This window comes from Apteryx rowi, unplaced genomic scaffold (genome assembly GCF_003343035.1).
Source record: "Apteryx rowi isolate R43461 unplaced genomic scaffold, aptRow1 scaffold_368, whole genome shotgun sequence".
Taxonomy (NCBI): Eukaryota; Metazoa; Chordata; class Aves; order Apterygiformes; family Apterygidae; genus Apteryx; species Apteryx rowi.
In genome coordinates, this window is record NW_020450174.1 from 164941 (window position 1) to 182550 (window position 17610).

A 17610-nucleotide genomic window follows, 5' to 3' on the forward strand; every position below is an offset into this window, starting at 1 on the left:
AACCAACTGGAAAGAAGTGATAGAGGGGCAATACTAGAGCAACAGTAGCACGTGAGCAAACCATGCATGCATGTCTGTCACACCTCTATTTTAGTGTGACAAACTGTAGTACCAAAAATGCCTTCCTTCTAGGCTTCCTCTTCAGAGGGGACAGTATGGTCCATAAATCACCAGCGTTGCAACTTCCCAGGAGGCAGCAACAGTAGAGTTTGGTGTGCTAAAATCAAGTTGTTTCACCTGACTGAGTGTAGCATGTGACACCACACATGGGGTGGAGGAGATGCCCTCCTGAAAATTAAGACAGCTTAAGGAAAGGTGCACAGTGATGGTGAATCAGCTGGCTGTTTTAGGATGTGGTTTCACTTGAATAGGACACCAATGAAGGCAGGCCCCCGGGGCAGCAGTCACAACCTTCCCCCCACACTTCCATCTCCCAAGGCTCGTCCCCAGTATTCACTCCTCCCACCTTGCCTGAGACAGGTTTCCCCCTCCTCATGGGGGTTAGGACCCATCTTGTTTGCTTGGACACAAGTGATTTATGTGAGTAGGCAGAAGGCCTCTGTGTTGCCTGGCATCTTCATGCAGAGCAGCCCCTCTCCTGGTGAGTCTGTAATCAGTGACCATTTTTTGTTTTCCCGCTAAAGTTTATTACCATTTAAATAGTCTTCCAGCCTGTAGCATCCTGGGGGTTTTCTAGCTCTGCTGCTTCACAGTCTGTGAAATTAATTCCCGTAAAATCTTGTCCTCACAGGACAATGATATTGATTTAACCAAACTGGTTTAGAAACTTTTAATAAAACCCTCACAAGACCTTTTGTGGTCTGTTGTGGGCTGTTGGTTTTGAAAACTGGAGCACCTTCTACAGACTCAGCTTATGGTACAATATGCTTACACAGGAAAGTGTTGATTCATAACCAAAATTACAGCACCAAATTCTGCTGTCTGGGGCAATGCTTTTGACTAGCATGGGGTAATTCCAGATTTACCTCAGTGTGTGTTTTTAGGTCTTGAAGATTTAAGGGCCAGACGGCAAATGCCTTTAACCAGGAAGCAATTAATTGCACAAATTTCCTCCTTGCAGTCAGTGTAGCTCTCATCCAGGTAATACTCCCTGTGAGGCAATGGCTCATGCCTGTGCACTATTTTTATTACTGTGTATCTCTGCTAATTAGTTCCTGTTGGATGGTAGGCCAGATTGCTACAGGGATTTCAGATAAAAGTTACAATCAGTTAAGACAATCTAAAGGTAGCTTTAAGAAGAAAAACAAACACTTTGTTTTCCTGCTTTGCTCTTTTTTTTATTTCTGAAGAAAACTCCCAAGCACCATCCATGCTTCTGATGGAAGGCAGGCCTAGGTTTGTGAAGATTATTCCAGTGCTTCAGAGGTCAAGCATGCTGGACCGAGATTTTCCAGAGCACCCTGGTGCTTGTTCACAACATGCCTGATGTAAGAAATATCTCGTTTGTATCTTTTGCACACACCTCACTGCAAAGGATGCAAGTTCTGGTTCTCCCTCACGAATGATGCTCAGCTTCACTTCCAGAAACGTATATGTGTGCCCGGGCAGGGCCAGTCAAGGGAGATGCAGCCCCACATTGACAGTCCCTGGAGGAGCACATACACACAGTGTCTTATAAAACATGGAAGTAGCACTTTGGCTGCACAGCCCCTCCACTGCACATTCAGGTCAGGGACGTTTCCACCCTTACTAACAGTGACGTCAACCTTGTTCACTTTTTCAGACACAAGTCACACATCCTTCCTGTCCTACATGCTGGCCTATAAACTATGAACTCGCTCATTATGCTGCTAGTATTACAATTTATTAGCAGAAGCCTTCCTCTCTGCACACTGGACATACAACTCTTCATGTTTGACTATTATAATTCTATTTACAAAGTTATAAATAACACATTAGCCTGGCTTATGTGCTCATGCAAATCAAGCTATAAACTGGCACATGAATGAAATTAGCTGTCTCCAGATTCACATTCCTGTCACTTATTCAATTATTTGATCAGCATAATTGCTCAGAGCAAAAGCTAATTGGAAAATGACTTGCATTTATTCTCTCTGTAGAGGAGGAGAGGCTTATCGGGTGTTTTACTGCAGGCAGTTCCATTACTTCCTATATTCTGGAGGAAACAAGAAGGTTTTTAACAGAGCCAGGCCCAAACACACAAAGCTTGCTTGCTAACCAGATCCTTTCCTATCCTTAAAGCAGTTCCAGTGTTTTGCCATGAAGGGTTTGAACACATCTATACTGCAGTGTATACTAGTGCCTTGACACATGGATATGGGAATTGTAAACCAACCTTGCCTCCAGGAATCTACAGCACTAGATGTGTCCCTGCTTCTGTAYATGTATATTCCTGCTGGTGCTGCAGTTGTCCGTGTTTGCTTCTGCCTATGACAAGATCCCATTTCTGGGAGTCGTTAGGGAGAATGGAAGGGATCAGGAGGCACAAATCCTAAACCAGGCCATATTTCTGTCAATAGCTCCATCATTGTTTGGGTTTGGAATATTTAAGCTGTTTAAGTAACAGAGAAGCAAACTTTTCCAGGCTGTGGGGAGGGGGGGAGGAAATTCATCTGTCAATGCCAACAGTTTGCAAGCTATTGTCTGCAGGCCCTGAGGGGATCTGTGGGTTATCTGTAGGGGAAAGGGAGCTAAGAAAATCAACCCTCTTGTCCATTAGCTTAAATTCATGCCAGAAGGTCTGCACCACTGCTGGAAAATGCTTCTTATTGGGGTCTGCAAATTAAAACAGGGTAAAAGCTAACGATCTATGCAACAAAATGTTTTTCCCTTAGTCTGATGCCTGAACAGTCTGTCAGGGAAGGGAGGACTGACGGGACAACTTCTGCATGTCCACCCTGCCCTGGGATGTGACCTGCTGTCTCTTGCTCCTGCTGTTCATGAGCAGCTCAAGCATCAGTTTTTGTCTGCTTGAAAAGACTCCAGAAATGGTCCATAGGTGATGTAAAGTCTGAGAAACATGCTGTACTTGATCTCACCCCCTGAGTCCTGGCTGTGCTGCTAACACTGCACCGCGTGGTACAGAACAGCTCCAGGAAACTCACTGTGCTGCATGCAGTGTACTAGAGGTTAGTACTGCCTAAATTTGATCAGAAGTAATTAACCATGTGAGTAATTTTTTAGTTCATCTGAAAGGAGATTAAGAGGTGAGTGCAGCACAGTCTATTGGTACATATACCATGACAGTATTTCTGATAGCGACAACAGGATAAAAAGTAGCCCCACCATGTGCAGTAGGAAGTATGCAGGACCTTGGTGGTCCCTAGGGGATGGCAAGTTAGATCCATCATACTGTATGGACGCATAAGTTTGTTGTGCTGCTTAATGCGGATGCTCTGCAGATTGGAAAAGAGGGATGCTGGGGATTTTGGGTGCTGTTCCTGCTAGCAGCTCAGATATACACACATGGCTGCAGTGAGCTGAAAACAAGGACGATGCCAAGGCTTGGTTCCCTGAGAGCGACAGGGGCAAATAGCCCCTGAACCTGATATTGTGATCTCCAAGCTGTGACTAACGGTATAAATTAGTAACCTGATGGCACAACAGGGCATCTTGCCTGGGAAGCGCAGGCTCCTTTGTTGCCAGAGCCTGGCCCAGCCTGGCCCGGCTGCCTGGGACATGTTTCGGCTGGGGCCGGGGGGCTCTCTCCGTGCTTCGCTCTCAGCGCGGCCCCGCCGGCTTCGCTGCCGCCACCGCTGCAGCGGCAGCAGGGGGCGACCGCCACCACCACAACCCGCTGCCGCAACCCGCATCCCCCGTGCAGCACCTCCGGCCCTGCAGCACCGCATGCAGCCCCCCAGCCCTGCAGCCCCCAGCCCTGCCTGCAGCGCAGCATCCCGGCACCTCAGCAGCCCCATGCTCGGCAGCCCCACAGCCCAGGTCCCGCAGCCCAATGCCTCTGCGGCCTGGCCGCGCCAGCCTCTCGGCATCCCAGCCGAGGGCATGCAGCAAGCACAGCCAGCGCGGTGCTGCTGCTCGGGCGCCTGGGTTTCACTGGGGTTCCTGCCCTCAGGGGCACTGGCGGCTCTGTGACCGTGGAAGTGTCTTTAGTTTATACCAGGGCTTTTTGCCTGAGGCCCTGTTATAAGCTGTGCTGGTAGAAGCGCTATTTTGTTGCTGGGAGCTGGAAAACTTTCTAGTGTGGGCTTGCAGAGTCCAAGGAAATGGCTTTACACAGGTGCAAGGTGAAGCCAGAGCTACTGTTACAGTCCTGGTCCCACCAAGGCGCAGGGCTGGCGACAGGTACTCTTAATGCGAGTAAATGCAGCAGCAGCCACCTCTGCGTGTTCTTGGCTACAACCTGATAATTCACTGTGAACTTTGTCCCCACTGAGAGCAGTCTCTCCCCATGCACGTTAATAGGTTTTTCTGCAAGATTTTAGCACTAGAAACAAATACTGGGAACTTGGTGTTTTTGATATACTCGGACATTCTTCCTGCTGACTATGAAATGACCTGATTGCATTTCTGCAACTGGAAAATTCAGTAAATGTATGAACAAGAATGGTTCTTCCCCATTTCAGATGATTCCTGCCCAGTTTCTTGCGCTGCAGAGCCTCAGGCTGGCAGCTCTTTGCGGGATGCCCGGTGGCCTGCTTGCTCGACTGGAGCGCTCCCCTGCTGCCTGCCTGGCAGCACAGCCCTGCTGCATGCCTGAAGCCGTGGCAGGGCCTTGCTGCTCCTCCGTGGCCATATTTCAAGTGCACATGTGGGCTGTCCTTGTAGGAACTTCATCCTACTCCTTACTCAGGCACAGCATGTCCCGTTACTATTTTCTATGGTGGGAAGATACCAAGATGGAAAAAAATCCTTCAGAATGAGACAGAAAAATCAAACTGTGGGAAATATTTGCAGGCAAACAACAAAAATGCCATTTGAGTCAACTGAAACATTTCATTTCAATAATTTCAAGCTGATTTTTTGTCCACTTGAAAATTATATAACTTGTAGAAGTCACTTGAATAAAGAAAACACTATTCTAAATGTCAACAATGTAAAAAATGTAATGCCTTGACAATCTTAAGCTTTTTTCTCTTTTTTTTTTTTGAGAGAAATTTATTTGGGATGTTTTCTCCTGTGGCTCCCACAAAGATACACACACACACCAATAGTTTAAGGAATTCATATTGTTCAGTGAAAATTATTTCACTGAAAACTGCTAAGCAGAACAAGGTGGAAATACTTAGCTTGAAAGGTGCAGTAAGAAGTTTTTAATTCCAAAGCCATACCATACTGGTCTGACAGAGGTAAGAACTTACAAATAAAGTTAAAAGATGCATCAGTTGTGGAAATAAATAAATATTTTCTTACATTTGTGCCTATCTGTGTAGGGGTGTTAAGACTGCTACTTACAAATATGAGCTTAATACCAATAGGAGCCATCAAACCCTCAGTGATTCCCAAAGAGAGATCAGGGCCAGTGTAGTAGAGGCTTTCTCTCATCTTCTGGCCATATTGTGTCAGGAAGAAAGGCTGTAGATACAGTCCAAGCCCAGCCCTCCTGTGGTGAGTCAGAGTCAGCTTCTTCAGTCTTATGTATCTTAAGTCAGAAGGGAAAGCTAGTCTTGGTCTTGTGGCTTAGTATAAGGACTGTGAGTCAGAAGAGTTTATTTATGAAAATTTTTTTTCCTCCTTTCATTTATTAGCAGATGTCTCTAACCAGGCTAAGCAAGTTGCCACTAGAAAATTCCAGCTGTCGGCATTTTAAAGCTGGGGGCTGTGGGGAAGAAGTCCATTCGGCATTTGATCATTTCTAAAGCAACATTACGTTTATCCATAATCAGTTATGCTGAAATAAAAAGGACAAGCACTCAGGTAAACATGAGCAAAATCCTGATTCAGGTTTCAGGGCAGCTAAGCTCCTGATGACTTAAGTGGGAACGTTGGTTAAAGACCTCACGCTGTGACCCACAACAATTCAGGAAGGTTACTCCTGCCACTTAGTAAGGCCTGAGTTAAATTGGAAAGCAGAATACAGCCTCAGTGGGTTTATCAGCTCTGAGCAATATGTTTATAGGCAGATAACCTGCAAATACCTCCCTGTTTAGCCTCAGATTCTCAAGGGGGATTCAATAGGTTGTGTGTGTGCTGCTGGGAGATATTAAAGTCATTCAGGAAAAAATGGAAAACCAACCCCGCTTTGGAACAATCCTTTGGAAATCAGTCATTCATTACCTATAGTTAATGATCAGTTGATGGGTTAATAGCCAAACATGAAGTTAAGGATGATTAAAGCTTAAAAAAAAAAAGAAAAAATTAACTGTTCAGTGACTGTAGTCAAGGAAATGTTCTAATATTGTTGATGGTTACTCTTCTGTATAAGCTTCCACGGAGACTGATGAGGGATATTTAACTTGTCAAGGCAATAGCACGATAGCAACAAATCTGTAAGAAGCCTGTCAATTCGGTGCACAGAATCTGTTTTGCATAAAAGGACTTTGATCTTTAGGTGTATTTAGCACTGCTATTGTTTTTACGAGTGTAGTGAAAAGGCGAAATAGGTCTCTTGTTTAAGTAGGACAATTTATTATTGTCGTTTAGCTTTTGAAGGACAAGCTGTGCAGAAGCAGTAGTTCTTTTAAAGCGGAGCTCCAGTCAGAGGAGGCAAGCCTTCAGCAGAAGAACATTTATGCTTGGGTTAACAGTGAAGCAAGAAAAACAGGGTTTGCAGAATCATGTCATTAGTCTATCAGCTCCCCCCTAACCCATATTTTTATTTGTTCATCTTCAATCCATGTTTGCTCAGTTTACTGACAAAAGAAATTTTAATTATTATTTGAACTACAAAAGCTAATACAGCAAAAGTAAAGACAGGGCTTCTCTGTTCTGCTTCATACCATGGTAACAAAATTGTTAGCTAAGTTTTGACTGGATAATCTATAACACTAGTAGCTGCTGAGAAAAGTAGAAGGAATTCAGACTGATTTTGAGGGCACAAGTTGAGTCTGTAAATGTAGCAGCTAAGGAAAAAGAGTCACTGCAAACCAAATAGAGATTCTTAAAGTGAGAACATGCAGGGAACTCCATGGCATAATTCAGGTAAAAACAACCACTACCTCCAAACACTAAATTGGGTTAGGCAAGTGTTATTCACTGTTCCTGTGATCTTTCTGATAAAGTGTAATCTGMAATCCAGAACAGACGGCATTTAAAAGGATCTAGCTGTCCATCTGAAGGCTCTCAATTATATCTTACAGCTGATCTCTTGGAAACAGGGTGGCAGTCTGAGGAGTGCAGAAGTCTGTTTGGAGGCAAATATCATGGTGCGCTGCACCGGACCACAGCAATACTGCCCGGGCTGCAGTCAGGGCCACGAACCGGTCAGCTGAGCTCGTGCTCACAGTGGAGAGAGCCAGGAGTGGGCTCGGGAGGATGTCTAGTCCTGCAGCTTTCAAGCTGTGCTTCACAAACACACTGGTGATCCACAGGGTGACAGAAGATGGCCAGTGAAGTGGGTGGAGAAAAAGCAAACCAAGCAGGTGCAGCTGTTTCCATACATGCAAACAAATACCATGGCGAGGGAGCAAGAGTACTGAAATGTATTCTAGACTTTGCCTAATTTCTCTTTTGTTCCATCAGGGAAAATCACCATGGTGCCCCTGTACTTGACAGTCCTTGGATTGCTTTCCAAAAGTAAAGTTGGAGGAGAAGCTGTCAGGAAACACTAACATATCCCTGCTGCCCTGCAAAAAGATCAGTTGTACCTAGCCGTTCCCGACAGCCCAGTGCATCTCATCCTCATGGTGACTCTGCAGGCCAGTAGGTGATTGCCATGTGTAACTGTCCCTGCCATTAGAAAGCTTTGCCTGATATCTATCCTGAACTTTGCTTGCTGCAAGATAAGCTCATTGTTTCTTGTCCTATTCCCCTCCACGTGCTGCGGAGAACAGATCCTTCCCTTTCTCTCTGATGTGGCTTTTACCCATGTAAAGGCTGTTGTGGTGATGCCCCTGGTTCTCTCTGCTCTGGACCAGATGGACCCCATCCCCACAATGGGGCGAGACACAAGTGTGGGCCCTTTCGTGGAGGCCATCCACCCTTTTGCTCCGCACTGGCGGCCCATGGGTCAGCCACAACCAGGCACCCGGAGCAGCCCCAGAACGGCATGCTCCATGGCTTTCCTTTCCTGTTTCATTGGTTTTATCTAGTGCTGTCTTCGCATCTTTAACCATGGAGTGCCTCTAGTTCTGAGTCCTTTTCAAGATCTCATTCCTAGCTGTATTTCACAGGTACGTTCCCATTTCCTCTGCACTTGCTTTGTTATTTTGCTTCCCCTCCATCTTCCTGAGGCATGTGCTAAGCAAAAGCCATCTCCTAAAGCTGTGATGACTGCATCACACACATCTAAGCACGCAACCAGCTCTGCATTAACTGAGAACTAAGATAACCTAAAGCACAAAAAAAGAGCTCTCTGTATAGTCAGTACCTTGGGCTGAAAAGTGATATTTCATCCTTCAGGTTTTTTTCTTAATTGTTGCTCTGGACATTTTTGTTTTATCAGATGGGGAACGACACTTAAGACCTAACTAACTTTTGCCTCTCGTCAATGGTTCTTTGTTTTAGTTTTCTCTTCCTTTTTTTTCCCCTGAATCTATAATCATTTCTTTGTTCCCTTTGGTAAGTTGGCCACCAGGATCATTATATTCCTATGAGGCAGGAATAATATTCCTGTCTTAAGCCAGGTCATATTATTATTCTTATTAGCAGCCACATCTGCTCGGATGGCAGTGATGCACAACAGCCAGGACTCACTGTGCTAGGCACTGTACAAAAACTAGTTGTGCTCTGAAAAGTGGGTAACGTGGCAACCAGCAGGCAGATGCAGCAGGTGGGCCAGGCAGCCCGGGGGCAACAGGGAGACAATACTGGTCATGAGAAAAGCACAGCGGTGAGGGCACCCCAGCTGCCCACCCATCACGGAGTGCTGCGCGCAGCATGGCCGTGGCAGCACCATGGAGGGGGACCGGGGAGGACATTGCGGCTGGATGCAGGGGAGAAGCTATTTCATGGCCTCCCCTCGGGTTTCATAATACTCTGCTGTCTGCATCAACAAAACCCTGCTCCGGACTGACCAGAGACAAAAGACATTGAATCCCAGATGCCAGAGCACCTTATAAAAGCAGATGAAATGCTTTGGCCTTTTTCCTCACAGGTACTTTATGGACCTTAATCACAGGCTCCCTGTCTATACTAATATAGGCTAGTAGTAGTATATGAATAAACAAAACAGAGGCAGGGCACAAGCCCAAGCCCTTGCCCATACTAATGCTTAGTGTCATCCTTGCACGATTTTGTTCCAGACCAACTGATATTCTCGCAGCCAGTGCCCAGGCATGTTGGGATCTGGTGCGGGCCATTCCCAGCAGGCTGTCTGGGTGCAGCTCTCCTCTTCTGGGGGTTCAAGAGAAAGTAGCTGTGGGGATGTGGGCACAACGGTGGGTCCTGGGATCAGAAAATGGACCCTGGGGTGGGCAAGTCTGATCTTAGGGACAGGGTCAGGCTTGCACTTTGCTTGACCTTAGCGACTCGCACGGGCTTACACGGAAACCTGGGTCCTCCACGTTGTATGCTGTTGCCTTACCAGAGACTCTTGAATCTACATTTTAAATGCATACATATAATTCGTGCACAGAAAATTGCTGGAATCAGGAAGAGCAGAGGGTACTCAGCACTTTACAGCTGTATTGCTATAAGTTTCAGGGCTGCAAAAACAAAAAGCAGTTCAGCATCATGGTTTTTCTCTGTTCATTTTCTCTATGTATGCCTTAACTGGCTGATGATCAGGCTTTCAGCCACAGGTTCATCTGCCTCTGCTCTTGTATCATGCTCATCACCACAATGTCAGTGACAGCGAACGTGGAGAATCTGTGCTTTTAAACTGAGGCTTTATCCAAGAGTTTCAGGCAAAAATGCACTGTTTAATCTACAATTGCATTTTGTAATTTTGATAAGCAGTACTGGTATTTTGATATCTGAAAAGTCACGACTGGACCTTTCTTACAGAATTCCTGTAGGTTTTCCACGGCAAGCTGCCAGGCCCATTTTTAAAAGTCCTCCAGAGGCTTGCCCGCCCCCCCCGTGCGGGTTTGCTGCGGACGATGGGGTTGCGGGGAGCTGCAGTGCCTCGCCAGCGCTGGCAGCCTCGATGGGTGGGATGGGGCTGAGCCCACGCCTGGGCACAGTGCAGTGATGAGCCTTGCCCAGGTCAGCAGCTGCCCCGAGGCCCTGCAGGACCGGGGTGGTGGTGGTGGTGGGGGGTCAGCGGGCCGGATCCGGGCTGTGAGCCTTCGGCAGTATTTATCCCAGCCTTTTGTTCTTCCCCTCTCACCTCCTGCTGACATCTGCCCACCTCCTGCGTGCTGGGAATATTTGCACCTCTGCTCGCTCCAGGGCGCTCCTGGCTGAGGCACAGTGAGGGCCCATTACTCGCACAGGTTGGAGCTGCAAGACTGGACCCCACCAGGGAGGTGGAACCTGCTTATGGCCTTTCTCTAATTATTATTATCCTTGCTGAGTCTTCTCTGCACTGCCTCTGGTAGGAAAGATGTTTTTCTTCCATTATCAAAACAGAGTAGAGGTTAAAAAAAAAAMCTCCCAGCACAATGAAAACTACCAACAACAAAAAAAAGTCCATCCTAGAAATCTGGGCCTCATCCACTGTTCTGTTAATTAGCCTTAATGAAGACAATAAAACCAGAGAGCAAAGCAAAAGCTGAGGGAGGTAACTGGGACAGACTGCTTTCCAAAGGAGCAGCAGTTCTGGGAAATCGAGAGACGACTATAGAGAACATCACTTTGCAGAAAGCCCCAGATTTCTGCCTTCTGCCTCTCCCCTGAGTCCTATTTTGTACCAAATCAGACTAGATGGGGTAATTATCACAGCTGTGTTTTGCGCTGTTTTAATAGGTTGTACTTTGCTGGCTGCCTCTGGAAGGTAATAGTATTGGCAGGCAGCACTCCTGCCAGCGCAGCAGCGTAAATTTGAGTGAAGCAAGCAAACAAACAACCTTTGCGAAGAACTTGTTGCGTGATTTTGCCCATTCATTTTCGGTGATAAGTTTCCAAGGACAACAGCAGCATTTTAAAATGCACACGTACAGACAAAAAATCTTTTGGACTTTTTCTTCCTCCTCTCAGGCAAATACTTTGCTGCCTCTTTTACAATGCCATTTCTGCTGACGCAAGCCAGTGATAGGGAGTGTTTGCCCAGGGTGCCTAGCGCAGTTTTCCCTGTGTGGCTTCTGCGCTGCTTGGCCAAGTGTCCCTGCCGGGGTCTCAATCCACTCTCGACTGAAAGCGTCTGAGGCCTTGCTTGGCTTATCACACTCGCACAGATGGCGACCTATTAATCTCCTGCTCCCAATGCCTTCACTTTAGTGGGAAAGCTCTAGTGCATTTTAATGATTTGCGTTTATACTTAACAGATTCTGGTGTTCAAAGCTCCTAGATTACTCCTCTGTGAAACCCCCTCTCCTTAACTGTTGGGGGGGGTCTGCATTTTGTTTACTCGTCTCTCCTGCTTTGATACTCTTTTTCAAAGGTGTGGAGAACCGTAAAGCAGTGAGAGAGGTGGGTTTGAAGTCAGTACTGCATTATCCACTAACAATGCTTTGCTCTTGTTACACATCTTCAGTCCAAGGACCTCAAGACATCCGGGAAATATCTTTTCATACATTGATGAATTGAAGCTAAGTTTATGCTACAGAAGTTTTCCTGTACAGCTAGGTTTCTAGGCGTATGAACTCTGTTTGCTCCTTCCCTCCCCAACTAGCAGAGGACACTAGTCTGACAAGGTTATCCAGCAAGGGAGTGCTTTGAATTTCATTCTGTTCAGAAAACTGTTTTAAACTAGGCTGGCGAAAACACAGTTGTGTCAATATAAACCACCTTTTCCCTGGAAGGGTTTGCTTTGAGGAGCTCTGCTGGTACTACTGTCCTGGCAGCTCTCTCTAAATCCGGCTAAATCGTAAGGCAAAAAGAGGTTTGTGAGCAGGAAGGCTGGGACTAGAATGGTGATTTCCTGATCCTGGCCTTGTACTCTAGTCAGGCGACACACTGGCTGCTACCAAAATAGTTAGCAAAGGGCTCACAGGTAGAGACAGGACGCTTGAAAGGAAAAAGGTAACTTACATTGTGGCTGGCTTCTACATCTGATTATGTATATCTATTACGCCTGAAAAGTTCTGGTCTGGGAACCAGAATCAGTATTTCACTCCTGGAGTGCTACAAATGTCAGGAAGGCTCTGGCAGAAAAGTTACCCATTACTGTGTGCAGACAGGGAGGGAGTTACATAGTAGGAAGAGACTTAGGAACGTTTTACCCAGCTGCTGGAAAGAGCCCCTAGAGCTCAGGAATGGGGTGGACTAGGGGCTCAGTGGCTGTTTTGGGGATGCTGGGAAGAGGTCTTCCACCTGGAGCACTGCTAAGGTTGTGGCAGCTAGGAGAAACTAGTAAGGAGATTCATATTTGGGCGGACCAGCAGAGCGAGGCAAAGAAGATACATGTTGCAGATACTGTGCCTCTCTGCAGTGTTAGCCACTGAGCCCCAGGCTCCTCAGAGATGTGCGTCCAAACCAAGGTGTTGTTTGTCTGCTCAACTCTTGCCCCTGCTACTCTCACCTTCCCCACCCACACACAGCACATTGCCAAAGCATGTTTTCTTCTCCTCTCTCCTCCAAGCTTAGCTCTTGGATTTGCCTCCTGCTTACTGGTTGTCCCTGTAAACAGGCAGTCCTGGTGCAGAAACAGCACAGCATGCTATAAAGCTATGTGAGCAGGAGCACAAGGGAGTGCAATGCATCACAGGGTGCTCAGAGCAAAGGCAGGGTCAATACTTTCATTCAGATGTTCGGCAAAATCCATATCACCTACTGAAGCGCTTTGCCACCGCTGCCAAGATCTTACCCTGTCCGTCCCCAGCAGTGGCCGGGCGCCCTGCTGGTGCCACTGCTGCCGCCTGCTCCTTGCTGGCTCGACCAAGCAGGAAGAGCCCCGGGGTGAGCAGCCGGGAGGAGAGCTCCTGCTCTGGTGCACTCCGAGGAATGTGGCACAGCCCCAGGGCTGTGAGGGACTTCAGGACAAGCAGGCAAATTGGTGACTGTCACACAAACTTTATGACCTTCCAGCAGCTGTGATCCAAGATCGGATGAAGAGGATTTTGAAAGCAAGACAAAGAGTTCACCTCCCATGGTGATACCCCTGCAGAGCCACTGCAGATATGAGGTTAGGGTTACTTTGTTTTCTGAATTAAGCAGGAATTCATGAGGCTTGAAGCCATTATGTTTTGGTCTAGTTTGTTTTTTTTAGGTTTATCTCAACAATCTTTTTTGCCTTTGAATTTTTGATAGTGTCTTCTCAAACACAACTCCTCTTGAGGGGTGGGAAGATATGGTGTTAATAATGCGTCCGTTACTGACCCCTTTTCTCAAGTATTGAAAACTTCCCTGAGTTGGGTAACTTGGGTGATGGAAATGTTTCTAAAAGGAGTCCTGGCAATTTTTTTTTTAAGTTACAATTCAAATATATAATGAAAATAATAATATTTCTATATAGTACATCTGATAATACTTCTATATAGTGCTTCTCTAGCCCCTTTCACTCCTTGGCCTTGAAGAATAGTCTCAAAAACCCTTCTTTGGAATCACGGCAGGCCCAAGCTGTCCTTTATACAAGTTCCCTCTTCCTTCCCAGGCTGTTGCCCTTTCTTTGCTCCCTCTTACTTCCCCTTTCCTTTCTCCCCACCTCCCCCAGCCACCAGCCAGCTGAGTAGCGTCACCACGATCCCACTGCTCTTTGGAAAAGAAGGGGTGCCTCACAGATGTTTTTTTTCAGACCAGGGGGCTGCTCTCCTTACAAAGAGCAGGATCCTGGTGACAGCCCTGCAGCRCGGGCTGTGCTCTTCCCTTGAACAGGCAGCAGTGCATCACGTCATGCTCAGAGCGCACTGCCTCACTCCCTCGCCTCTCTCYGTGTCAGGCTTTTCAAGTTTCTGTGAGAAAAAAAGAAAGCTTTAATTCTCCAAGGCCTGCGTCCAGTTCGTATTTTTTTGTATCACGGGGAAAATGATAAGCCAGGATATAACAATGACCTACTTCACATCTTGATAAAATAATTTCCTCTTTCTGTCATTTTTCTCAAAGAATAATATTTGACTAACACGGGCATGAAAGATAGAGTAAGAGCTTTTCTGTGAACTAACTGATAATGGGCGAAATTCAGCCCTGAGACAGACAACTGCTACCTTATTGACCTACGTGCAGTTAAGCCTGCTTATCCCACAGCTCAGTGCTTGGAAAACAACGGGGTTAAAACCTGTAAGATGTGCCTGTGTGATATGACTGCTGTGGCCAAAAGCTTTGAGGACAGCAACTATCTGTAAATAAATGTGCCCTCAGCCCACCTCCAGCAGCACCGCCAGGGAGCTGCTCTGCCTTGCTACTGTGGTGCACGCGGGCACCCCCTCTGCAAAACAAGCAGTTAGCTCATCCCCAGGCACAAAAGCCTACTGTGTTTGACAGGGCACATTACAATATAGTGCAACCATGCAGCTCCGAATCCACTCCCCCCCCACCCCGACAAAGCGCAGAAACAATGCAGACACCTATAGTGGTCTAACTAGAGCCTATTTAGATCAATAGACTGTACTTGTCTGCGGAAGGTGTTTAAAAATTTACACGTGGCAGTTTTTGCTTGCAGCATTTGCATGAAGAACTTTCTTACGTCAATTTTCAGCACCCTTCAAATTGATCATTGCCCAGTGCGTATGACTCACTCTCCCCTTTCCCACCTGCAGGAGTTTTTCTTGTGTTTGTGCAACTTTGCTCTCCATGCTTTCTCATCACCGGATTGATACAGGACATGGATTTGCCATTTGTCATGGCAGATAAGAGGCGACACTGCTCAGACATCCTTGTGCTCTTGGCTGAGTCATATTGCAACTGGTACTGGAGAGTGCAGTACGTCTGCCCGCCTTCAGCTGGCGCGTTGTACAGAAAGGACGGAAATCCATCTTCTGTCATGACTTCAACGTGCCATGACACACTGCCTGAGATGACTAAAATGGTGGCATTTGCCCTAAACTGACTTCCAGCATCAGATCACATGCTGTTTCACAGCACTATCAAGGAGGACCATTTATGAGATGCTGTCAAGATTAAAATCCATTTGCTAATAAAACAATCCATACCCTAATTATTAAAGTTTAATTATGGTTCTTCTTTTCTATTTGTTTCCTTGCATAAATGTGGTGTCAACCTAGTCTGTTCGATTGAATTTTCACTACTTTCTTGTTCACAGAGGTGGAAAGTTCCTCTGCGTTTCCAGTGATGGAAAGCTATAGACTGCTGGGCTTTGGCAGGTGAAGGGGAAGGGTAGCAAGCATCTAGGCACGGGGATGGAGACTCCTCTTGACAACTCTGCTCCTCAGGCACAATGGGACTTTCTATCCAAGCTCGTGTGTGGGAGACAACTTTCTTGGGCACTGCTCAGAGACTGAAGAATAAACCCTCACAAGGAATTACCATAAGCCTTACCTCTTTTCCTTGTAAATGCCTTTTTTCAGCCTTGCCTTGTCTAGCACAGAGACACAGCTGTGTGTACATTCAGAACAATACAAAATTGAAATGACCAAACAGAGACACTGGATTGCAAATGCGACTGACCTCTGCATAGAGCAGCAGGGAGCAAACACATCGGGCATAAAACAGTCAAGTCACCATGCTCCATGGAGGTCTAGGAAGTGCTTAATTAAAAAAGAAAAGAAATGAGAAAAGATGTTATTCCTTGTCTTATGTAGGTTCTGGCTACATTCAAATTTTCACTGAAACAATTTGTTTTTAATTCAGAACAAAAGATGCAAGTGTCTACAGTTCACCCGTTTCCTCTTTGCTCAGGTGAAGAAAAAGAACGATCTATAACAATTTTTGGTGCTGGGGTAACCATTTTGATCAGGGCTACCCGTACAGAGCCACTCATGCCAAGCCACGCGGTTCACTGTCAAAACAGTTTGGGTGCTCAAGTTGTCACCACACCACAGGCCTCTCTGACCCACCACAACCATTACAGCAGAGCACCTATGCAAAGGCTTCTCATCCATTTCAGTGAAACATCTGCTGGGCTTAAACAGCCTAATGCTGAATTAAGCAAACCCTGTGACTTTGCAGCCAGGTGGCTGCAGATCACAGATCACCCAGGCAATCAGCTTTAGGACTCTGCTACGGAGGGAGCAGCCCCTGGAACAAGCACAGCAATAGGCTGTCATGGTGGTAACCTTTTAAACAGCTGCAGCTGTTTGCAAAGCGAGCCTGCACCTACACACACAACGTATTTCCCTTTCCTGACAAGAATAAGCCATATTAGCTTTAGACCAGCACAACTGCATCCATACTCTGGGGAGTTACTTGTAACAGTATTGTTAAAGCAATTCAGCGTTTGTAGGTAGACAGGCTATAATTAAACACAATTAAAATAGAATGCTTTTGTTCTAACCTAAGCATCCCCATGAGGACTTGCACCAAAATACCAAAAGGTATGAATTAAGCCATTTCTGTTATTCTGGTACATGCCTGAGCGTAGGCTGGCTCCTACTCCAGTCCTCCAGGCTGTGGATCCTGGCAAAGCTCAACCACCTGGGTGAGCTTCTCTTCTCAGGCTTCATCACCAGGGGATCAATATATGAAAGCACTCAACAGGGAATCACTTCTTGGTTGCAGCCTGCAGGGTTTATAGAGGCAGAAAGATGACGGCCCCCTCGTAAGCCTGACATTTCCAGCTCTTTCACAGCGACGGTGGGGCAGGTGGTCCGGCACAATGGGCAGCTGCAGCACACACTCCAGTACAAACCCTGCTGCATAACGTGGATTTCCAGCTAAGTAAGGGAAGTGGGGAACATCACACCAGATCGTGCTGGGAACTGAATGATGCTGAAAAGGGTAAACTGAAACCTTGACTCTGCCCATTTGATTTGGGTAAATCATTCAAGCTACTCATGCTTTCTGTCTGCAAAATGAGGATAGTAGCATCTATATCCCATGACTCTCTGGGAGGTATCATTCATGTTTGTACAGTGCTGTAAGAGCCCCGGAAGATACCATGCATACATGTTAATAATTGCCCTAATTTAGGGCAGAGCCAAATCTATTAGCAACATTTTATCTTCTACTCTCAACCACAAAACTTTCCGAGGCCAACTCATTTCAACGGTGCTAAAAACACATTCTCCTATTTCCCACCACACATAGCCCCATCTATCCATCCCCAGCTCTGCAGGTGGAAATGCATCGAGCACGCGTTACTTGCACAGGAAATGCGCGTGCCGTAGATAAAAACTTAGGAGCGCTCTGGCTGCAGTAAGTCGTGTGGACTTCATTATCGTTGGCGGGGGCGAGGCCCGCAGCCGTGCCCAGGCTGAAGGACAGGGGGTGGCGGAGGACCGCGGCCCATGCCGATTTGATGGAGCCTCGAGGTGCGCTACGGTCACGCCGCTCCCCTCGCGGCCTGTCACGCCCGGGTGATGCTGATAAGCCCGGTCGGGAGCGCGGGCAGGACGGGGCGACTCCGGCGCGCGCCCC